Source organism: Lissotriton vulgaris, chromosome 12 (genome assembly GCF_964263255.1).
Source record: "Lissotriton vulgaris chromosome 12, aLisVul1.2, whole genome shotgun sequence".
Classification (NCBI taxonomy): Eukaryota; Metazoa; Chordata; class Amphibia; order Caudata; family Salamandridae; genus Lissotriton; species Lissotriton vulgaris.
Window position 1 is genome coordinate 444602391 of NC_141700.1, and position 24450 is coordinate 444626840.

At 34.1% G+C, this 24450-nt stretch overlaps 18 non-coding genes across 18 annotated transcripts; all 18 read right to left on the bottom strand.

The window, feature by feature from the left end:
• Nucleotides 1-2165: 2165 nt before the first annotated feature.
• Nucleotides 2166-2238, bottom strand: TRNAT-CGU (transfer RNA threonine (anticodon CGU)). Its single transcript has one exon. It is a non-coding gene; the product is annotated as a tRNA-Thr (tRNA).
• A 1965-nt stretch (nt 2239-4203) lies between these two features.
• Nucleotides 4204-4276, bottom strand: TRNAT-CGU (transfer RNA threonine (anticodon CGU)). The gene has a single exon. It is a non-coding gene; the product is annotated as a tRNA-Thr (tRNA).
• Nucleotides 4277-4715: 439 nt separating this feature from the next.
• TRNAT-AGU (transfer RNA threonine (anticodon AGU)) lies at nt 4716-4789 on the bottom strand. The gene has a single exon. It is a non-coding gene; the product is annotated as a tRNA-Thr (tRNA).
• A 434-nt stretch (nt 4790-5223) lies between these two features.
• On the bottom strand, nt 5224-5296 carry TRNAT-CGU (transfer RNA threonine (anticodon CGU)). Its single transcript has one exon. It is a non-coding gene; the product is annotated as a tRNA-Thr (tRNA).
• Nucleotides 5297-7262: 1966 nt separating this feature from the next.
• On the bottom strand, nt 7263-7335 carry TRNAT-CGU (transfer RNA threonine (anticodon CGU)). Its single transcript has one exon. It is a non-coding gene; the product is annotated as a tRNA-Thr (tRNA).
• A 437-nt stretch (nt 7336-7772) lies between these two features.
• TRNAP-AGG (transfer RNA proline (anticodon AGG)) lies at nt 7773-7846 on the bottom strand. The gene has a single exon. It is a non-coding gene; the product is annotated as a tRNA-Pro (tRNA).
• A 1454-nt stretch (nt 7847-9300) lies between these two features.
• Nucleotides 9301-9373, bottom strand: TRNAT-CGU (transfer RNA threonine (anticodon CGU)). The gene has a single exon. It is a non-coding gene; the product is annotated as a tRNA-Thr (tRNA).
• A 435-nt stretch (nt 9374-9808) lies between these two features.
• TRNAT-AGU (transfer RNA threonine (anticodon AGU)) lies at nt 9809-9882 on the bottom strand. Its single transcript has one exon. It is a non-coding gene; the product is annotated as a tRNA-Thr (tRNA).
• Nucleotides 9883-10826: 944 nt separating this feature from the next.
• TRNAT-AGU (transfer RNA threonine (anticodon AGU)) lies at nt 10827-10900 on the bottom strand. The gene has a single exon. It is a non-coding gene; the product is annotated as a tRNA-Thr (tRNA).
• Nucleotides 10901-12354: 1454 nt separating this feature from the next.
• On the bottom strand, nt 12355-12427 carry TRNAT-CGU (transfer RNA threonine (anticodon CGU)). Its single transcript has one exon. It is a non-coding gene; the product is annotated as a tRNA-Thr (tRNA).
• A 1963-nt stretch (nt 12428-14390) lies between these two features.
• TRNAT-CGU (transfer RNA threonine (anticodon CGU)) lies at nt 14391-14463 on the bottom strand. The gene has a single exon. It is a non-coding gene; the product is annotated as a tRNA-Thr (tRNA).
• A 944-nt stretch (nt 14464-15407) lies between these two features.
• On the bottom strand, nt 15408-15480 carry TRNAT-CGU (transfer RNA threonine (anticodon CGU)). Its single transcript has one exon. It is a non-coding gene; the product is annotated as a tRNA-Thr (tRNA).
• Nucleotides 15481-16421: 941 nt separating this feature from the next.
• On the bottom strand, nt 16422-16494 carry TRNAT-CGU (transfer RNA threonine (anticodon CGU)). The gene has a single exon. It is a non-coding gene; the product is annotated as a tRNA-Thr (tRNA).
• A 437-nt stretch (nt 16495-16931) lies between these two features.
• TRNAT-AGU (transfer RNA threonine (anticodon AGU)) lies at nt 16932-17005 on the bottom strand. The gene has a single exon. It is a non-coding gene; the product is annotated as a tRNA-Thr (tRNA).
• Nucleotides 17006-18460: 1455 nt separating this feature from the next.
• TRNAT-CGU (transfer RNA threonine (anticodon CGU)) lies at nt 18461-18533 on the bottom strand. The gene has a single exon. It is a non-coding gene; the product is annotated as a tRNA-Thr (tRNA).
• A 947-nt stretch (nt 18534-19480) lies between these two features.
• Nucleotides 19481-19553, bottom strand: TRNAT-CGU (transfer RNA threonine (anticodon CGU)). Its single transcript has one exon. It is a non-coding gene; the product is annotated as a tRNA-Thr (tRNA).
• A 434-nt stretch (nt 19554-19987) lies between these two features.
• On the bottom strand, nt 19988-20061 carry TRNAT-AGU (transfer RNA threonine (anticodon AGU)). Its single transcript has one exon. It is a non-coding gene; the product is annotated as a tRNA-Thr (tRNA).
• A 436-nt stretch (nt 20062-20497) lies between these two features.
• On the bottom strand, nt 20498-20570 carry TRNAT-CGU (transfer RNA threonine (anticodon CGU)). The gene has a single exon. It is a non-coding gene; the product is annotated as a tRNA-Thr (tRNA).
• Between the last annotated feature and the right edge of the window lie 3880 nt (nt 20571-24450).

Genomic DNA, 24450 nt, shown 5'->3' on the forward strand with positions numbered 1-24450 from the left:
AATTATGTATTAGCCTAAACTCACCCGGGTCCTTCTTGGGGACCACCCCTAAGGGGGAACAAACAAAGTTAGCAACCGGTGGTAACTCGAATGGACCGGCAACCCGCCTTCGAGTCACCTCTTTCCCAATCTTTATCTGTACCACCGCCGTATGCTGCAGGACCGACAGTTGGTTCTTACAACTTGTTTTACCCTGAAAATCCCCCACCGGAATGCGGAAACCATACGAAAACCCGTCTCGCAACACCCCAGCGGAGACATGATCCGGGTATTAATTGAGCCAAGGAATCATTGCCATGGTATCAACCGGGGTAGGTAAAGGCGCCCCTCGGACTATTTCAGACCTGTTTGGCGCTTCCCCTACCACCGTTATCACCCGTTTTGGCTCTGCACATGGTCTCGGGATGAGAGGACTGTCCACACCCCCCACATTCGTGTCTAAACTTGCATGACCCCTGAGGCCTTGTACATTTTCCCCTGTTAAAATTCCAACAAATCCCCTTTTTACCTGCGTTGCCACTCGACTTCGAGTGATGCTCGTTACCTGCACCCGTCCGAAAGGGTGTCCCAGAGGTTTGGCGGGAAGACTCACCCCCGAAACCCCCCGACAATGGTACCTTTAACATGCCTGAATTCTCCATTTTTTGCCAAGAAATGGAGTCATAACAATCCCAAGTTAGGGCTGGGTCGTGCTCCTTAGCCTTCCTAAAAATATTGTCATAACAAAACCACTGATTGCCCTCGTACGCTAGAGAATATTCCATGATACGTGTCTGATAAATAGGTAATTCCGTCAACAACTCAGGCCTTCGCTCACCCATAATGGAGGTGAAAATGCCAAACGCTCTGCCCCAAGTACCTATGTTCTCGTTGACCTTAAATGCGGCCATTTTTGCGCGCCAAACACTCGGATGCATAAGCTCTTTTTGGCCCTTCACATGCTCGATCTCGTAATGATCAGTAAGCAAAGAAAACATATTCACATACTTATCAGCCCAAATCTTTTCCTTAATTTCGAGTGGAACATGCTGGGCCACTTTCTCCCTTCGTGAGGGTACAGACCCCTCCCCCGCAATCGGCAGTAGCCGCTTACCTGAACTAGGTGCTGTACTTGCTGCCGAACTCGCGCCTGCTGCAATCTCAGCCACCGGAACATGTGGGGGAACAGAAGATGGTGCCTTCGCAGCCTCTCTAGATTCCCGCAATTGTCTCATTACTGCCCTGGCGTCGTCCGCCGTGGTGCCCTCACTATCTTTTCCCAACCACGCTGCCAGTTGTGCAGCCAACTCGGGAGGCATATCTTCCCCGTTCACGGGGGTGACTACCACGGGGATCGGATGCCCCTCCTTCGGAACCGGGATTGGCTCCTCTATCGGTGTATCGGGAACTGGGGCCTCCTCCCCAGGTGCCCCCCTCTTGGACCTCTTGCCTCTCCCGCTAGGGACAACTCCCGGCAATGCTGGTCCGACGATTCGCTTCGGGCCTCCCTCACCGTTCTTTACCGCCATCTGTTTCTTCAACTCGGCTACCTCCTTCACGAGCATGCGGAGCATCTGATCGGTACCGACCCGCTTTCCGACCTTCTTGCCCGGCATTCTCCAACGAAGATATCTGTAAAACAAGAACAAAATTACAACGCTCAAAATTGGCTCTTCGTTCCGTCTCGAGCTCACGTGCAGCGGGGAGGTGCAGCTTCAGAGCACAGGAACAAGAGGATGCTTTCTTGGATTGTTGCTCCTTTTATCCGTCTTCGGGCGGGCGTAAACCCGCCTCCGCCTGCCTCCGGGGGCGTGGCCGGCGGCATCAGCGTCTAGGACAACCCACTCCAGGGCGGGAAAAGGCGCGCCCCGGCTACGCCGCTTCGGGCATACCAGCCGAGACTCGCCTCCCGCCCAAGATGGTCTCCCGGGGGGATCGGGGTACTCCACCATACGTTCGGGGGGACCGAGTGGTCGCCCCTTTCCATTCACCTCTATCTTGTTCTTTGTCATTTTCTTTTCCCTATTTCAGTCAATGCATTCCTACAAAAATCTTCACAATACCAAGCATTTTATTTCATTTTTAAGATAACTTATTCTAAAGTTCATAGAACCAGATGTTTATTCTTAAATTGTATTCAACATTTGTTTGATGAAAATTATTCGGAAAGCATGGAGAAAAGAGTTAGGTGCTGTTGAGATTTGAACTCAGGATTTCCTGTTTACGAGACAGGCGCTTTAACCACTAAGCCACAGCACCAACGTTAATAGTAAGAAATGCATACATAATTTATTGTTGATGAGGAAAATGTGTTTCCTGCTATAAATTCTTCTTACTATTGTATTGTAATCTTAAACACGAAAACATACTCAATCACTACGCAAGTATTAATATGTTTTAATAAACAGGTACTCTTATAAAACTCAATTTCATTTCTTGAATTCTTTAAAAAAAAAATCATGAAGGTATTAATATTGCTCAAATCTAGGTAGAAATTTCATCTACGTCTTTCTCATAGATATGTATTTTTTTATTTGGCAATAACAGTATTCATTCTATAATCTTGAAAATACTTGTGTTTTTATAAGGTTTAAGATGATCTGTTCAACAGTAAGATGAATCAGACTTTTATATTTTAATTGTATCGGAATAAGACCTAATGAAAATGATTTGTTTTATAACAATGAGAAAAGCAAGGCACAGCTGAGAGTTGAACTCAGGATCTCCTGTTTACTAGACAGGCGTTTTAACCAGCTAAGCCACAGCACCCACTTGATTCTTAATTTTGAAAACTTTTTCTTTATGGTGTTCAAGAGAATAATGCTTTTTCACTTTCATATTCTTTTCTAAGTTCACACACTTCTCTACTCATAAACTTAAGATGAATGAAGACTCTTCACTTATTCAAAAACACCTCTCTAATTTGAAGTTTACCCTATTCATATCATTTTAAAATATACCTTGCTGAAGAATGGATTAGTTGAATTCAACAATAGAGTGATCATTCACCTCTATCTTGTTCTTTGTCATTTTCTTTTCCCTATTTCAGTCAAAGCATTCCTACAAAAATCTTCACAATACCAAGTATTTTATTTAATTTTTAAGATAACTTATTCTAAAGTTCATAGAACCAGATGTTTATACTTAAATTGTATTCAACACTTGTTTGATGAAAATTATTCGGAAAGCATGAAGAAAACAGTTAAATACTGCTGAGATTTGAACTCAGGATTTCCTGTTTACGAGATAGGAGCTTTAACCACTTAGCCACAGCACCAACGGTAATAGTAAAAAATGCATAAATAATTTATTGTTGATGATGAAAATGTGTTTTCTGCTATAAATTCTTCTTTATATGTATTGTAATCTTAAACACGAAAAGATACTCAAACACTTCGCAAGGATTCATATGTTTTAATAAACAGGTACTCATATAAAACCCAATTTCATTTCTTGAATTCTTTACAATTTTTTTTCATGAAGGTAATAATATTGCTCCTATCTTGGTAGACATTTCATCTACGTCTTTCTTATAGATATGTACTTTTTTTCATTTTGCAATAACAGTATTCATTCTATAATCTTGAAAATACCTGGGTTTTTATAAGGTTAAAGGTGATCTGTTCAACAGTAAGATGAATCAGACTTTTATATTTTAATTGTATCGGAATAAGACCTAATGAAAATGATTTGTTATATAACAATGAGAAAAGCAAGGCACTGCTGAGAGATGAACTCAGGATCTCCTGTTTACTAGACAGGTGCTTTAACCAGCTAAGCCACAGCACCCACTTGATTCTTAAATTTGAAACACTTTTCTTTATGGTTTTCAAGAGAATATTGCTTTTTCACTTTCATATTCTTTTCTAAGTTCACACACTTCTCTACTCAAACACTTAATATGAATGAAGACTCTTCACTTATTCAAAAACACCTCTCTAATTTGAAGTTTACCCTATTCATATCATTTTAAAATATACCTTGCTGAAGAATGGATTAGTTGAATTCAACAATAGAGTGATCATTCACCTCTATCTTGTTCTTTGTCATTTTCTTTTCCCTATTTCAGTCAATGCATTCCTACAAAAATCTTCACAATACCAAGCATTTTATTTAATTTTTAAGATAACTTATTCTAAAGTTCATAGAACCAGATGTTTATTCTTAAATTGTATTCAACATTTGTTTGATGAAAATTATTCGGAAAGCATGGAGAAAACATTTAGGTGCTGCTGAGATTTGAACTCAGGATTTCCTGTTTACGAGACAGGCGCTTTAACCACTAAGCCACAGCACCAACGTTAATAGTAAGAAATGCATACATAATTTATTGTTGATGATGAAAATGTGTTTCCTGCTATAAATTCTTCTTTATATGTATTGTAATCTTAAACAGGAAAACATACTCAATCACTACGCAAGTATTAATATGTTTTAATAAACAGGTACTCTTATAAAACCCAATTTCATTTCTTGAATTCTTTACAATTTTTTTTCATGAAGGTAATAATATTGCTCCAATCTAGGTAGACATTTCATCTACGTCTTTCTCATAGATATATATTTTTTTCATTTTGCAATAACATTATTCATTCTATAATCTTGAAAATACTTGGGTCTTTATAAGGTTAAAGATGATCTGTTCATCAGTAAGATGAATCAGACTTTTATATTTTAATTGTATCGGAATAAGACCTAATGAAAATGATTTGTTATATATTACAATGAGAAAAGCAAGGCGCTGCTGAGATTTGAACTCAGGATTTCCTGTTTACTAGACAGGCGCTTTAACCAGCTAAGCCACAGCACCCACTTGATTCTTAAATTTGAAACACTTTTCTTTATGGTGTTCAAGAGAATATTGCTTTTTCACTTTCATATTCTTTTCTAAGTTCACACACTTCTCTACTCAAACACTTAAGATGAATGAAGACTCTTCACTTATTCAAAAACACCTCTCTAATTTGAAGTTTACCCTATTCATATCATTTTAAAATATTCCTTGCTGAAGAATGGATTTGTTGAATTCCACAATAGAGTGATCATTCACCTCTATCTTGTTCTTTGTCATTTTCTTTTCCTATTTCAGTCAATGCATTCCTACAAAAATCTTCACAATACCAAGCATTTTATTTCATTTTTAAAATAACTCATTCTAAAGTTCATAGAACCAGATGTTTATTCTTAAATTGTATTCAACATTTGTTTGATGAAAATTATTCGGAAAGCATGGAGAAAAGAGTTAGGTGCTGTTGAGATTTGAACTCAGGATTTCCTGTTTACGAGACAGGCGCTTTAACCACTAAGCCACAGCACCAACGTTAATAGTAAGCAATGCATACATAATTTATTGTTGATGATGAAAATGTGTTTCCTGCTATAAATTCTTCTTTATATGTATTGTAATCTTAAACACGAAAACATACTCAATCACTACGCAAGTATTAATATGTTTTAATAAACAGGTACTCTTATAAAACTCAATTTCATTTCTTGAATTCTTTAAAAAAAAAAATCATGAAGGTATTAATATTGCTCAAATCTAGGTAGAAATTTCATCTACGTCTTTCTCATAGATATGTATGTTTTTTATTTGGCAATAACAGTATTCATTCTATAATCTTGAAAATACTTCTGTTTTTATAAGGTTTAAGATGATCTGTTCAACAGTAAGATGAATCAGACTTTTATATTTTAATTGTATCGGAATAAGACCTAATGAAAATGATTTGTTCTATAACAATGAGAAAAGCAAGGCACAGCTGAGAGTTGAACTCAGGATCTCCTGTTTACTAGACAGGCGTTTTAACCAGCTAAGCCACAGCACCCACTTGATTCTTAATTTTGAAAACGTTTTCTTTATGTTGTTCAAGAGAATAATGCTTTTTCACTTTCATATTCTTTTCTAAGTTCACACACTTCTCTACTCATAAACTTAAGATGAATGAAGACTCTTCACTTATTCAAAAACACCTCTCTAATTTGAAGTTTACCCTATTCATATCATTTTAAAATATACCTTGCTGAAGAATGGATTAGTTGAATTCAACAATAGAGTGATCATTCACCTCTATCTTGTTCTTTGTCATTTTCTTTTCCCTATTTCAATCAATGCATTCCTACAAAAATCTTCACAATACCAAGTATTTTATTTAATTTTTAAGATAACTTATTCTAAAGTTCATAGAACCAGATGTTTATACTTAAATTGTATTCAACACTTGTTTGATGAAAATTATTCGGAAAGCATGAAGAAAACAGTTAAATGCTGCTGAGATTTGAACTCAGGATTTCCTGTATACGAGATAGGAGCTTTAACCACTTAGCCACAGCACCAACGGTAATAGTAAAAAATGCATAAATAATTTATTGTTGATGAAGAAAATGTGTTTTCTGCTATAAATTCTTCTTTATATGTATTGTAATCTTAAACACGAAAAGATACTCAATCACTTCGCAAGGATTCATTTTTTTTAATAAACAGGTACTCTTATAAAACCCAATTTCATTTCTTGAATTCTTTACAATTTTTTTTCATGAAGGTAATAATATTGCTCCAATCTTGGTAGACATTTCATCTACGTCTTTCTCATAGATATGTACTTTTTTTCATTTTGCAATAACAGTATTCATTCTATAATCTTGAAAATACCTGGGTTTTTATAAGGTTAAAGGTGATCTGTTCAACATTAAGATGAATCAGACTTTTATTTTTTAATTGTATCGGAATAAGACCTAATGAAAATGATTTTTTATATAACAATGAGAAAAGCAAGGCACTGCTGAGAGATGAACTCAGGATCTCCTGTTTACTAGACAGGCGCTTTAACCAGCTAAGCCACAGCACCCACTTGATTCTTAAATTTGAAACACTTTTCTTTATGGTGTTCAAGAGAATATTGCTTTTTCACTTTCACGTTCTTTTCTAAGTTCACACACTTCTCTACTCAAACACTTAAGATGAATGAAGACTCTTCACTTATTCAAAAACACCTCTCTAATTTGAAGTTTACCCTATTCATATCATTTTAAAATATTCCTTGCTGAAGAATGGATTTGTTGAATTCCACAATAGAGTGATCATTCACCTCTATCTTGTTCTTTGTCATTTTCTTTTCCCTATTTCAGTCAATGCATTCCTACAAAAATCTTCACAATACCAAGCATTTTATTTCATTTTTAAGATAACTTATTCTAAAGTTCATAGAACCAGATGTTTATTCTTAAATTGTATTCAACATTTGTTTGATGAAAATTATTCGGAAAGCATGGAGAAAAGAGTTAGGTGCTGTTGAGATTTGAACTCAGGATTTCCTGTTTACGAGACAGGCGCTTTAACCACTAAGCCACAGCACCAACGTTAATAGTAAGCAATGCATACATAATTTATTGTTGATGATGAAAATGTGTTTCCTGCTATAAATTCTTCTTTATATGTATTGTAATCTTAAACACGAAAACATACTCAATCACTACGCAAGTATTAATATGTTTTAATAAACAGGTACTCTTATAAAACTCAATTTCATTTCTTGAATTCTTTAAAAAAAAAAATCATGAAGGTATTAATATTGCTCAAATCTAGGTAGAAATTTCATCTACGTCTTTCTCATAGATATGTATGTTTTTTATTTGGCAATAACAGTATTCATTCTATAATCTTGAAAATACTTGTGTTTTTATAAGGTTTAAGATGATCTGTTCAACAGTAAGATGAATCAGACTTTTATATTTTAATTGTATCGGAATAAGACCTAATGAAAATGATTTGTTCTATAACAATGAGAAAAGCAAGGCACAGCTGAGAGTTGAACTCAGGATCTCCTGTATCCTAGACAGGCGTTTTAACCAGCTAAGCCACAGCACCCACTTGATTCTTAATTTTGAAAACTTTTTCTTTATGTTGTTCAAGAGAATAATGCTTTTTCACTTTCATATTCTTTTCTAAGTTCACACACTTCTCTACTCATAAACTTAAGATGAATGAAGACTCTTCACTTATTCAAAAACACCTCTCTAATTTGAAGTTTACCCTATTCATATCATTTTAAAATATACCTTGCTGAAGAATGGATTAGTTGAATTCAACAATAGAGTGATCATTCACCTCTATCTTGTTCTTTGTCATTTTCTTTTCCCTATTTCAATCAATGCATTCCTACAAAGATCTTCACAATACCAAGTATTTTATTTAATTTTTAAGATAACTTATTCTAAAGTTCATAGAACCAGATGTTTATACTTAAATTGTATTCAACACTTGTTTGATGAAAATTATTCGGAAAGCATGAAGAAAACAGTTAAATGCTGCTGAGATTTGAACTCAGGATTTCCTGTATACGAGATAGGAGCTTTAACCACTTAGCCACAGCACCAACGGTAATAGTAAAAAATGCATAAATAATTTATTGTTGATGAAGAAAATGTGTTTTCTGCTATAAATTCTTCTTTATATGTATTGTAATCTTAAACACGAAAAGATACTCAATCACTTCGCAAGGATTCATTTTTTTTAATAAACAGGTACTCTTATAAAACCCAATTTCATTTCTTGAATTCTTTACAATTTTTTTTCATGAAGGTAATAATATTGCTCCAATCTTGGTAGACATTTCATCTACGTCTTTCTCATAGATATGTACTTTTTTCATTTTGCAATAACAGTATTCATTCTATAATCTTGAAAATACCTGGGTTTTTATAAGGTTAAAGGTGATCTGTTCAACAGTAAGATGAATCAGACTTTTATATTTTAATTGTATCGGAATAAGACCTAATGAAAATGATTTGTTATATAACAATGAGAAAAGCAAGGCACTGCTGAGAGATGAACTCAGGATCTCCTGTTTACTAGACAGGTGCTTTAACCAGCTACGCCACAGCACCCACTTGATTCTTAAATTTGAAACACTTTTCTTTATGGTTTTCAAGAGAATATTGCTTTTTCACTTTCATATTCTTTTCTAAGTTCAAACACTTCTCTACTCAAACACTTAAGATGAATGAAGACTCTTCACTTATTCAAAAACACCTCTCTAATTTGAAGTTTACCCTATTCATATCATTTTAAAATATACCTTGCTGAAGAATGGATTAGTTGAATTCAACAATAGAGTGAACATTCACCTCTATCTTGTTCTTTGTCATTTTCTTATCCCTATTTCAGTCAATGCATTCCTACAAAAATCTTCACAATACCAAGCATTTTATTTAATTTTTAAGATAACTTATTCTAAAGTTCATAGAACCAGATGTTTATTCTTAAATTGTATTCAACATTTGTTTGATGAAAATTATTCGGAAAGCATGGAGAAAACATTTAGGTGCTGCTGAGATTTGAACTCAGGATTTCCTGTTTACGAGACAGGCACTTTAACCACTAAGCCACAGCACCAACGTTAATAGTAAGAAATGCATACATAATTTATTGTTGATGATGAAAATGTGTTTCCTGCTATAAATTCTTCTTTATATGTATTGTAATCTTAAACACGAAAACATACTCAATCACTACGCAAGTATTAATATGTTTTAATAAACAGGTACTCTTATAAAACCCAATTTAATTTCTTGAATTCTTTACAATTTTTTTCATGAAGGTAATAATATTGCTCCAATCTAGGTAGACATTTCATCTACGTCTTTCTCATAGATATGTATTTTTTCATTTGGCAATAACAGTATTCATTCTATAATCTTGAAAATACTTGTGTTTTTATAAGGTTTAAGATGATCTGTTCAACAGTAAGATGAATCAGACTTTTATATTTTAATTGTATCGGAATAAGACCTAATGAAAATGATTTGTTATATAACAATGAGAAAAGCAAGGCACTGCTGAGAGTTGAACTCAGGATCTCCTGTTTACTAGACAGGCGCTTTAACCAGCTAAGCCACAGCACCCACTTGATTCTTAAATTTGAAACACTTTTCTTTATGGTGTTCAAGAGAATATTGCTTTTTCACTTTCATATTCTTTTCTAAGTTCACACACTTCTCTACTCAAACACTTAAGATGAATGAAGACTCTTCACTTATTCAAAAACACCTCTCTAATTTGAAGTTTACCCTATTCATATCATTTTAAAATATACCTTGCTGAAGAATGGATTAGTTGAATTCAACAATAGAGTGATCATTCACCTCTATCTTGTTCTTTGTCATTTTCTTTTCCTATTTCAATCAATGCATTCCTACAAAAATCTTCACAATACCAAGTATTTTATTTAATTTTTAAGATAACTTATTCTAAAGTTCATAGAACCAGATGTTTATACTTAAATTGTATTCATCACTTGTTTGATGAAAATTATTCGGAAAGCATGAAGAAAACAGGTAAATGCTACTGAGATTTGAACTCAGGATTTCCTGTTTACGAGATAGGAGCTATAACCACTAAGCCACAGCACCAACGGTAATAGTAAAAAATGCATAAATAATTTATTGTTGATGATGAAAATGTGTTTTCTGCTATAAATTCTTCTTTATATGTATTGTAATCTTAAACACGAAAAGATACTCAATCACTACGCAAGGATTCATATATTTTAATAAACAGGTACTCTTATAAAACCCAATTTCATTTCTTGAATTCTTTACAATTTTTTTCATGAAGGTAATAATATTGCTCCAATCTTGGTAGGCATTTCATCTACGTCTTTCTCATAGATATGTACTTTTTTTCATTTTGCAATAACAGTATTCATTCTATAATCTTGAAAATACTTGTGTTTTTATAAGGTTTAAGATGATCTGTTCAACAGTAAGATGAATCAGACTTTTATATTTTAATTGTATCGGAATAAGACCTAATGAAAATGATTTGTTATATAACAATGAGAAAAGCAAGGCACTGCTGAGAGTTGAACTCAGGATCTCCTGTTTACTAGACAGGCGCTTTAACCAGCTAAGCCACAGCACCCACTTGATTCTTACATTTGAAACACTTTTCTTTATGGTGTTCAAGAGAATATTGCTTTTTCACTTTCATATTCTTTTCTAAGTTCACACACTTCTCTACACAAACACTTAAGATGAATGAAGACTCTTCACTTATTCAAAAACACCTCTCTAATTTGAAGTTTACCCTATTCATATCATTTTAAAATATACCTTGCTGAAGAATGGATTAGTTGAATTCAACAATAGAGTGATCATTCACCTCTATCTTGTTCTTTGTCATTTTCTTTTCCCTATTTCAGTCAATGCATTCCTACAAAAATCTTCACAATACCAAGCATTTTATTTAATTTTTAAGACAACTTATTCTAAAGTTCATAGAACCAGATGTTTATTCTTAAATTGTATTCAACATTTGTTTGATGAAAATTATTCAGAAAGCATGGAGAAAACAGTTAAATACTGCTGAGATTTGAACTCAGGATTTCCTGTTTAGGAGATAGGAGCTTCTACCACTTAGCCACAGCACCAACGGTAATAGTAAAAAATGCATAAATAATTTATTGTTGATGATGAAAATGTGTTTTCTGCTATAAATTCTTCTTTATATGTATTGTAATCTTAAACACGAAAAGATACTCAATCACTTCGCAAGGATTCATATGTTTTAATAAACAGTTACTCTTATAAAACCCAATTTCATTTCTTGAATTCTTTACAATTTTTTTTCATGAAGGTAATAATATTGCTCCAATCTTGGTAGACATTTCATCTACGTCTTTCTTATAGATATATATTTTTTTCATTTTGCAATAACAGTATTCATTCTATAATCTTGAAAATACCTGCGTTTTTATAAGGTTAAAGGTGATCTGTTCAACAGTAAGATGAATCAGACTTTTATATTTTAATTGTATCGGAATAAGACCTAATGAAAATGATTTGTTATATAACAATGAGAAAAGCAAGGCACTGCTGAGAGATGAACTCAGGATCTCCTGTTTACTAGACAGGTGCTTTAACCAGCTAAGCCACAGCACCCACTTGATTCTTTAATTTGAAACACTTTTCTTTATGGTTTTCAAGAGAATATTGCTTTTTCACTTTCATATTCTTTTCTAAGTTCACACACTTCTCTACTCAAACACTTAAGATGAATGAAGACTCTTCACTTATTCAAAAACACCTCTCTAATTTGAAGTTTACCCTATTCATATCATTTTAAAATATACCTTGCTGAAGAATGGATTAGTTGAATTCAACAATAGAGTGATCATTCACCTGTATCTTGTTCTTTGTCATTTTCTTTTCCCTATTTCAGTCAATGCATTCCTACAAAAATCTTCTCAATACCAAGCATTTTATTTAATTTTTAAGATAACTTATTCTAAAGTTCATAGAAGCAGATGTTTATTCTTAAATTGTATTCAACATTTGTTTGATGAAAATTATTCGGAAAGCATGGAGAAAACAGTTAGGTGCTGTTGAGATTTGAACTCAGGATTTCCTGTTTACGAGACAGGCGCTTTAACCACTAAGCCACAGCACCAACGTTAATAGTAAGAAATGCATACATAATTTATTGTTGATGATGAAAATGTGTTTCCTGCTATAAATTCTTCTTTATATGTATTCTAATCTTAAACACGAAAAAAACTCAATCACTACGCAAGTATTGATATGTTTTAATAAACAGGTACTCTTATAAAACTCAATTTCATTTCTTGAATTCTTAAAAAAAAAAATCATGAAGGTATTAATATTGCTCAAATCTAGGTAGAAATTTCATCTCCGTCTTTCTCATAGATATGTATTTTTTTCATTTGGCAATAACAGTATTCATTCTATAATCTTGAAAATACTTGTGTTTTTATAAGGTTAAAGGTGATCTGTTCAACAGTAAGATGAATCAGACTTTTATATTTTAATTGTATCGGAATAAGACCTAATGAAAATGATTTGTTATATAACAATGAGAAAATGCAAGGCACTGCTGAGAGATGAACTCAGGATCTCCTGTTTACTAGACAGGCGCTTTAACCAGCTAAGCCACAGCACCCACTTGATTCTTAACTTTGAAACACTTTTCTTTATGGTGTTCAAGAGAATATTGCTGTTTCACTTTCATATTCTTTTCTAAGTTCACACACTTCTCTACTCAAACACTTAAGATGAATGAAGACTCTTCACTTATTCAAAAACACCTCTCTAATTTGAAGTTTACCCTATTCATATCATTTTAAAATATACCTTGCTGAAGAATTGATTAGTTGAATTCAACAATAGAGTGATCATTCACCTCTATCTTGTTCTTTGTCATTTTTTTTTCCCTATTTCAGTCAATGCATTCCTACAAAAATCTTCACAATACCAAGCATTTTATTTAATTTTTAAGATAACTTATTCTAAAGTTCATAGAACCAGATATTTATTCTTAAATTGTTTTCAACATTTGTTTGATGAAAATTATTCGGAAAGCATGGAGAAAACATTTAGGTGCTGCTGAGATTTGAACTCAGGATTTCCTGTTTACGAGACAGGCGCTTTAACCACTAAGCCACAGGACCAACGTTAATAGTAAGAAATGCATACATAATTTATTGTTGATGATGAAAATGTGTTTCCTGCTATAAATTCTTCTTTATATGTATTGTAATCTTAAACACGAAAACATACTCAATCACTACGCAAGTATTACGATGTTTTGATAAACAGGTACTCTTATAAAACTCAATTTCATTTCTTGAATTCTTTAAAAAAAAATCATGAAGGTATTAATATTGCTCAAATCTAGGTAGAAATTTCATCTACGTCTTTCTCATAGATATGTATTTTTTTCATTTTGCAATAACAGTATTCATTCTATAATCTTGAAAATACTTGTGTTTTTATAAGGTTTAAGATGATCTGTTCAACAGTAAGATGAATCAGACTTTTATATTTTAATTGTATCGGAATAAGACCTAATGAAAATGATTTGTTATATAACAATGAGAAAAGCAAGGCACTGCTGAGAGTTGAACTCAGGATCTCCTGTTTACTAGACAGGCGCTTCAACCAGCTTAGCCACAGCACCCACTTGATTCTTAAACTTGAAAAACTTTTCTTAATGGTGTTCAAGAGAATATTGCTTTTTCACTTTCATATTCTTTTCTAAGTTCACACACTTCTCTACTCAAACACTTAAGATGAATGAAGACTCTTCACTTATTCAAAAACACCTCCCTAATTTGAAGTTTACCCCAATTCATAGCATTTTAAAATATACCTTGCTCAAGAATGGATTAGTTGAATTCAACAATAGAGTGATCATTCACCTCTATCTTGTTCTTTGTCATTTTCTTTTCCCTATTTCAGTCAATGCATTCCTACAAAAATCTTCACAATACCAAGCATTTTATTTAATTTTTAAGATAACTTATTCTAAAGTTCATAGAACCAGATGTTTATTCTTAAATTGTATTCAACATTTGTTTGATGAAAATTATTCAGAAAGCATGGAGAAAACATTTAGGTGCTGCTGAGATTTGAACTCAGGATTTCCTGTTTACGAGACAGGCGCTTTAACCACTAAGCCACAGCACCAACGTTAATAGTAGGAAATGCATACATAATTTATTGTTGATGATGAAAATGTGTTTCCTGCTATAAATTCTTCTTTATATTTATTGTAATCTTAAACACGAAAACATACTCAATCACTACGCAAGTATTAATATGTTTTAATAAACAGGTACTCTTATAAAACTCAATTTCATTTCTTGAATCCTTTAAAAAAAAATCATGAAGGTAATAATATTGCTCAAATCTAGGTAGAAATTTCATCTACGTCTTTCTCATAGATATGTCTTTTTTTCATTTGGCAATAACAGTATTCATTCTATAATCTTGAAAATACTTGTGTTTTTATAAGGTTTAAGATGATCTGTTCAACAGTAAGATGAATCAGACTTTTATATTTTAATGGTATCGGAATAAGACCTAATACAAATGATTTGTTATATAACAATGAGAAAAGCTAGGGACTGCTGAGAGTTGAACTCAGGATCTCCTGTTTACTAGACAGGCGCTTTAACCAGCTAAGCCACAACACCCACTTGATTCTTAAATTTGAAACACTTTTCTTTATGGTGTTCAAGAGAATATTGCTTTTTCACTTTCATATTCTTTTCTAAGTTCACACACTTCTCTACTCAAACACTTACGATGAATGAAGACTCTTCACTTATTCAAAAACACCTCTCTAATTTGAAGTTTACCCTATTCATATCATTTTAAAATATACCTTGCTGAAGAATGGATTAGTTGAATTCAACAATAGAGTGATCATTCACCTCTATCTTGTTCTTTGTCATTTTCTTTTCCCTATTTCAGTCAATGCATTCCTACAAAAATCTTCACAATACCAAGCATTTTATTTAATTTTTAAGATAACTTATTCTAAAGTTCATAGAACCAGATGTTTATACTTAAATTGTATTCAACACTTGTTTGATGAAAATTATTCGGAAAGCATGGAGAAAACAGTTAAATGCTGCTGAGAATTGAACTCAGGATTTCCTGTTTACGAGACAGGAGCTTTAACCACTAAGCCACAGCACCAACAGTAATAGTAAAAAATGCATAAAGAATTTATTGTTAATGATGAAAATGTGTTTTCTGCTATAAATTCTTCTTTATATGTATTGTAATCTTAAACACGAAAAGATACTCAATCACTACGCAAGGATTAATATGTTTTAATAAGCAGGTACTCCTATAAAACCCAATTTCATTTCTTGAATTCTTTACAATTTTTTTTCATGAAGGTAATAATATTGCTCCAATCTAGGTAGACATTTCATCTACGTCTTTCTCATAGATATGTATTTTTTTCATTTTGCAATAACAGTATTCATTCTATAATCTTGAAAATACTTTGGTTTTTATAAGGTTAAAGATGATCTGTTCAACAGTAAGATGAATCAGACTTTTATATTTTAATTGTATCGGAATAAGACCTAATGAAAATGATTTGTTATATAACAATGAGAAAAGCAAGGCACTGCTGAGAGTTGAACTCAGGATCTCCTGGAGACAGGCGCTTTAACCAGCTAAGCCACAGCACCCACTTGATTCTCTATTTTGAAACACTTTTCTTTATGGTGTTCAAGAGAATATTGCTTTTTCACTTTTATATTCTTTTCTAAGTTCACACACTTCTCTACTCAAACACTTAAGATGAATGAAGTCTCTTCACTTATTAAAAAACACCTCTCTAATTTGAAGTTTACCCTATTCATATCATTTTAAAATATACCTTGCTGAAGAATGGATTAGTTGAATTCAACAATAGAGTGATCATTCACCTCTATCTTGTTCTTTGTCATTTTCTTTTCCCTATTTCAGTCAATGCATTCCTACAAAAATCTTCACAATACCAAGCATTTTATTTAATGTTTAAGATAACTTATTCTAAAGTTCATAGAACCAGATGTTTATTCTTAAATTGTATTCAACATTTGTTTGATGTAAATTATTCAGAAAGCATGGAGAAAACAGTTAGGTTCTGCTGAGATTTGAACTCAGGATTTCCTGTTTACGAGACAGGCGCTTTAACCACTAAGCCACAGCACCAACGTTAACAGTAAGAAATGCATAAAGAATTTATTGTTAATGATGAAAATGTGTTTACTGCTATAAATTCTTCTTTATATGTATTGTAATCTTAAACACGAAAAGATACTCAATCACTACGCAAGTATTAATATGTTTTAATGAACAGGTACTCTTATAAAACCCAATTTCATTTCTTGAATTCTTTACAATTTTTTTTCATGAAGGTAATAATATTGCTCCAATCTAGGTAGACATTTCATCTACGTCTTTCTCATAGATATGTATTTTTTTCATTTTGCAATAACAGTATTCATTCTATAATCTTGAAAATACTTGTGTTTTTATAAGGTTTAAGATGATCTGTTCAACAGTAAGATGAATCAGACTTTTATATTTTAATTGTATCGGAATAAGACCTAATGAAAATGATTTGTTATATAACAATGAGAAAAGCAAGGCACTGCTGAGAGTTGAACTCAGGATCTCCTGTTTACTAGACAGGCACTTTAACCAGCTAAGCCACAGCACCCACTTGATTCTTAAATTTGAAACACTTTTCTTTATGGTGTTCAAGAGAATATTGCTTTTTCACTTTCATATTCTTTTCTAAGTTCACACACTTCTCTACTCAAACACTTAAGATGAATGAAGACTCTTAACTTATTCAAAAACACCTCTCTAATTTGAAGTTTACCCTATTCATATCATTTTAAAATATACCTTGCTGAAGAATGGATTAGTTGAATTCAACAATAGAGTGATCATTCACCTCTATATTGTTCTTTGTCATTTTCTTTTCCCTATTTCAATCAATGCATTCCTACAAAAATCCTCACAATACCAAGTATTTTATTTAATTTTTAAGATAACTTATTCTAAAGTTCATAGAACCAGATGTTTATACTTAAATTGTATTCATCACTTGTTTGATGAAAATATTTGGAAAGCATGAAGGAAACAGTTAAATGCTGCTGAGATTTGAACTCAGGATTTCCTGTTTATGAGATAGGAGCTTTAACCACTAAGCAACAGCACCAACGGTAATAGTAAAAAATGCATAAATAATTTATTGTTGATGATGAAAATGTGTTTTCTGCTATAAATTCTTCTTTATATGTATTGTAATCTTAAACACGAAAAGATACTCAATCACTACGCAAGGATTCATATATTTTAATAAACAGGTACTCTTATAAAACCCAATTTCATTTCTTGAATTCTTTACAATTTTTTTTCATGAAGGTAATAATATTGCTCCAATCTTGGTAGAGATTTCATCTACGTCTTTCTCATAGATATGTACTTTTTTTCATTTTGCAATAATAGTATTCATTCTATAATCTTGAAAATACCTGGGTTTTTATAAGGTTAAAGGTGATCTGTTCAACAGTAAGATGAATCAGACTTTTATATTTTAATTGTATCGGAATAAGACCTAATGAAAATGATTTGTTATATAACAATGAGAAAATGCAAGGCACTGCTGAGAGATGAACTCAGGATCTCCTGTTTACTAGACAGGCGCTTTAACCAGCTAAGCCACAGCACCCACTTGATTCTTAAATTTGAAACACTTTTCTTTATGGTGTTCAAGAGAATATTGCTTTTTCACTTTCATATTCTTTTCTAAGTTCACACACTTCTCTACTCAAACACTTAAGATGAATGAAGACTCTTCACTTATTCAAAAACACCTCTCTAATTTGAAGTTTACCCTATTCATATCATTTTAAAATATACCTTGCTGAAGAATGGATTAGTTGAATTCAACAATAGAGTGATCATTCACCTCTATCTTGTTCTTTGTCATTTTCTTTTCCCTATTTCAGTCAATGCATTCCTACAAAAATCTTCACAATACCAAGCATTTTATTTAATTTTTAAGATAACTTATTCTAAAGTTCATAGAAGCAGATGTTTATTCTTAAATTGTATTCAACATTTGTTTGATTAAAATTATTCGGAAAGCATGGAGAAAACAGTTAGGTGCTGTTGAGATTTGAACTCAGGATTTCCTGTTTACGAGACAGGCGCTTTAACCACTAAGCCACAGCACCAACGTTAATAGTAAGAAATGCATACATAATTTATTGTTGATGATGAAAATGTGTTTCCTGCTATAAATTCTTCTTTATATGTATTCTAATCTTAAACACGAAAAAAACTCAATCACTACGCAAGTATTGATATGTTTTAATAAACAGGTACTCTTATAAAACCCAATTTCATTTCTTGAATTCTTTACAATTTTTTTTCATGAAGGTAATAATATTGCTCCAATCTTGGTAGAGATTTCATCTACGTCTTTCTCATAGATATGTACTTTTTTTCATTTTGCAATAATAGTATTCATTCTATAATCTTGAAAATACCTGGGTTTTTATAAGGTTAAAGGTGATCTGTTCAACAGTAAGATGAATCAGACTTTTATATTTTAATTGTATCGGAATAAGACCTAATGAAAATGATTTGTTATATAACAATGAGAAAATGCAAGGCACTGCTGAGAGATGAACTCAGGATCTCCTGTTTACTAGACAGGCGCTTTAACCAGCTAAGCCACAGCACCCACTTGATTCTTAAATTTGAAACACTTTTCTTTATGGTGTTCAAGAGAATATTGCTTTTTCACTTTCATATTCTTTTCTAAGTTCACACACTTCTCTACTCAAACACTTAAGATGAATGAAGACTCTTCACTTATTCAAAAACACCTCTCTAATTTGAAGTTTACCCTATTCATATCATTTTAAAATATACCTTGCTGAAGAATGGATTAGTTGAATTCAACAATAGAGTGATCATTCACCTCTATCTTGTTCTTTGTCATTTTCTTTTCCCTATTTCAGTCAATGCATTCCTACAAAAATCTTCACAATACCAAGCATTTTATTTAATTTTTAAGATAACTTATTCTAAAGTTCATAGAACCAGATATTTATTCTTAAATTGTTTTCAACATTTGTTTGATGAAAATTATTCGGAAAGCATGGAGAAATCATTTAGGTGCTGCTGAGATTTGAACTCAGGATTTCCTGTTTACGAGACAGGCGCTTTAACCACTAAGCCACAGCACCAACGTTAATAGTAAGAAATGCATACATAATTTATTGTTGATGATGAAAATGTGTTTCCTGCTATAAATTCTTCTTTATATGTATTGTAATCTTAAACACGAAAACATACTCAATCACTACGCAAGTATTAATATGTTTTGATAAACAGGTACTCTTATAAAACTCAATTTCATTTCTTGAATTCTTTAAAAAAAATCATGAAGGTATTAATATTGCTCAAATCTAGGTAGAAATTTCATCTACGTCTTTCTCATAGATATGTATTTTTTTCATTTTGCAATAACAGTATTCATTCTATAATCTTGAAAATACTTGTGTTTTTATAAGGTTTAAGATGATCTGTTCAACAGTAAGATGAATCAGACTTTTATATTTTAATTGTATCGGAATAAGACCTAATGAAAATGATTTGTTATATAACAATGAGAAAAGCAAGGCACTGCTGAGAGTTGAACTCAGGATCTCCTGTTTACTAGACAGGCACTTTAACCAGCTAAGCCACAGCACCCACTTGATTCTTAAATTTGAAACACTTTTCTTTATGGTGTTCAAGAGAATATTGCTTTTTCACTTTCATATTCTTTTCTAAGTTCACACACTTCTCTACTCAAACACTTAAGATGAATGAAGACTCTTCACTTATTCAAAAACACCTCCCTAATTTGAAGTTTACCCCAATTCATAGCATTTTAAAATATACCTTGCTCAAGAATGGATTAGTTGAATTCAACAATAGAGTGATCATTCACCTCTATCTTGTTCTTTGTCATTTTCTTTTCCCTATTTCAGTCAATGCATTCCTACAAAAATCTTCACAATACCAAGCATTTTATTTAATTTTTAAGATAACTTATTCTAAAGTTCATAGAACCAGATGTTTATTCTTAAATTGTATTCAACATTTGTTTGATGAAAATTATTCAGAAAACATGGAGAAAACATTTAGGTGCTGCTGAGATTTGAACTCAGGATTTCCTGTTTACGAGACAGGCACTTTAACCACTAAGCCACAGCACCAACGGTAATAGTAAAAAATGCATAAATAATTTATTGTTGATGATGAAAATGTGTTTTCTGCTATAAATTCTTCTTTATATGTATTGTAATCTTAAACACGAAAAGATACTCAATCACTTCGCAAGGATTCATATGTTTTAATAAACAGGTACTCTTATAAAACCCAATTTCATTTCTTGAATTCTTTACAATTTTTTTCATGAAGGTAATAATATTGCTCCTATCTTGGTAGACATTTCATCTACGTCTTTCTCATAGATATGTACTTTTTTTCATTTTGCAATAACAGTATTCATTCTATAATCTTGAAAATACCTGGGTTTTTATAAGGTTAAAGGTGATCTGTTCAACAGTAAGATGAATCAGACTTTTATATTTTAATTGTATCGGAAAAAGACCTAATGAAAATGATTTGTTATATAACAATGAGAAAAGCAAGGCACTGCTGAGAGATGAACTCAGGATCTCCTGTTTACTAGACAGGTGCTTTAACCAGCTAAGCCACAGCACCCACTTGATTCTTAAATTTGAAACACTTTTCTTTATGGTTTTCAAGAGAATAGTGCTTTTTCACTTTCATATTCTTTTCTAAGTTCACACACTTCTCTACTCAAACACTTAAGATGAATGAAGACTCTTCACTTATTCAAAAACACCTCTCTAATTTGAAGTTTACCCTATTCATATCATTTTAAAATATACCTTGCTGAAGAACGGATTAGTTGAATTCAACAATAGAGTGATCATTCACCTCTATCTTGTTCTTTGTCATTTTCTTTTCCCTATTTCAGTCAATGCATTCCTACAAAAATCTTCACAATACCAAGCATTTTATTTAATTTTTAAGATAACTTATTCTAAAGTTCATAGAACCAGATGTTTATTCTTAAATTGTATTCAACATTTGTTTGATGAAAATTATTCGGAAAGCATGGAGAAAACATTTAGGTGCTGCTGAGATTTGAACTCAGGATTTCCTGTTTACGAGACAGGCCCTTTAACCACTAAGCCACAGCACCAACGTTAATAGTAAGAAATGCATACATAATTTATTGTTGATGATGAAAATGTGTTTCCTGCTATCAATTCTTCTTTATATGTATTGTAATCTTAAACACGAAAACATACTCAATCACTACGCAAGTATTAATATGTTTAATAAACAGGTACTCTTATAAAACCCAATTTCATTTCTTGAATTCTTTACAATTTTTTTCATGAAGGTAATAATATTGCTCCAATCTAGGTAGACATTTCATCTACGTCTTTCTCATAGATATGTATTTTTTTCATTTTGCAATAACAGTATTCATTCTATAATCTTGAAAATACTTGGGTTTTTATAAGGTTAAAGAATATCTGTTCAACAGTGTGGCTGAGATACCCGCCACCCCCTCTCAACACAATCCCCAAAGGAGGGAAACAGGAAACAGTTCTTGAAGTTTTTGGAAGAGGGAGGGAGTGACCCTCCCGGCCGTATTTATTAAAACAAAATTAAAACATTAAATCAACAGTTTCATATTAATGTACAATTTCATTACCACATTGCGATGTTTGGCTAACCTCAACAGATTCTCTAATACAGAGGTTCTCCTAGCCGAACTAACATCCTACAAACATTTACTTGAAATTATGAAATTGTACATCCTAACGTTTAAGGGCCAACGGCAAGGTCGTAACCGGTGTCAAGATCCCTAACCAGAAATACCCCCCCCACTTGTGAGGGGCGACAGCACTGAGGCGTACCTCAAGTGCAACTACCAATTTCCCTTGACTTGACGGGGGCACCAATAAAACTCGACGCCACTTAAAGGTCGTTCGAGGACTCGTGTGAGGTATCTAGAAGGTAGCGTAGACCCCCCCCCAAACCCCGCACAACTTACCACATCTGCCGTCGCAGACGTCACTCGCCCCGGGAAATTCCCCAGGAGGGGGCTGTAACCCCTCCTACACAGGAAGGGGCCTTGACCGCCTTTCCTTTTCTTTCGGCGACCCATCCTTAGAAGGGACCGCCTCCCCGTTGAGGGGCCAATGGCCACCTCTCCCGAGCGCTCCCATCCGTGTTGGGTGACGCCCACTCATAGGGATCTTCCAATTAGTGCTCACCGATCATGACCTTACCGCCCGACCAAAATAAATACGACAATGCTAACAAACCTACTAAACTAAAATACATCGGCTACTATGACCGTATTAAAAGCATGCTTATAAATGAACACTAAAGCCGAATTTCTTTAATCACAAAACATAAATGAAATAGACCATTCTTTATTACACACTCAAAATCAACATGATAATACCACAACCTGTAAACGAAATTAGAATTATCCATCAACTTTTATTCAAAACAACTGGCTGTCTTCAGGGGCTGGTGGGTGGGTCAAAATTGGCTCTTCGTTCCGTCTCGAGCTCACGTGCAGCGAGGAGGTGCAGCTTCAGAGCACAGGAACAAGAGGATGCCTTCTGGTCTTGCGTCCCCTTTTATCCGTCTTCAGGGCGGGCGTAAACCCGCCCCTGCCTGCCCGGAGGGCGTGGCCAGCCGCGTCAGTGTCTAGGCCAGCCCACTCTAGGGCGGGAAAAAGCGCGCCCCGGCTACGCCGCTTCGGGCATACCAGCCGAGACTCGCTTCCCGCCCAAGATGGCTTCCCGGGGGGATCGTGGTACTCTGCCATACGTGCGGGGGGACCGAGTGGTCGCCCCTTTCCATATGGCTGAGATACCCGCCACCCCCTCTCAACACAATCCCCAAAGGAGGGAAACAGGAAAGTTCTTGAAGTTTTTGGAAGAGGGAGGGAGTGACCCTCCCGGCCGTATTTATTAAAACAAAATTAAAACATTAAATCAACAGTTTCATATTAATGTACAATTTCATTACCACATTGCGATGTTTGGCTAACCTTAACAGATTCTCTAATCAGAGGTTCTCCTAGCCGAACTAACATCCTACAAACATTTACTTGAAATTATGAAATTGTACATCCTAACGTTTAAGGGCCAACGGCAAGGTCGTAACCGGTGTCAAGATCCCTAACCAGAAATCCCCCCCCCACTTGTGAGGGGCGACAGCACTGAGGCGTACCTCAAGTGCAACTACCAATTTCCCTTGACTTGACGGGGGCACCAATAAAACTCGACGCCACTTAAAGGTCGTTCGAGGACTCGTGTGAGGTATCTAGAAGGTAGCGTAGACCCCCCCCCAAACCCCGCACAACTTACCACATCTGCCGTCGCAGACGTCACTGGCCCCGGGAAATTCCCCAGGAGGGGGCTGTAACCCCTCCTACACAGGAAGGGGCCTTGACCGCCTTTCCTTTTCTTTCGGCGACCCATCCTTAGAAGGGACCGCCTCCCCGTTGAGGGGCCAATGGCCACCTCTCCCGAGCGCTCCCATCCGTGTTGGGTGACGCCCACTCATGGGGATCTTCCAATTAGTGCTCACCGATCATGACCTTACCGCCACAGGCCGGATAGTTGACCGGCTATCCGGACCCCCCACAAAGCTCCTACCTAAAGGTCATGTTTTAACGTTTTTAACCATGCTAAGAAGTCTCCTATGAGTAACTCATTCCCCACCCGAGACAAATGCACACCATCCCCCAAATACATACTGTCATCATTAATACAGCCATGCGAAATAGAATGCAATGTCCTGGAACGGAACAACCTACTCACTTTGTTATTAAGCTTTCTCACAGAGTGATTCAAAGCAGGAACAGAAATAGCCCCTCGCCACACCTTTCGTGGGATCATATGGGACCACGCAATTGTGCACCCCGGAACTCTCCTCGCCAACCAACTTACAGTGGAAAGCATTGCCTCCAGGAGAAGTCGTCTACCGGTGGTGACCAAATCATTGCCCCCTAGATGTACTATGACTATA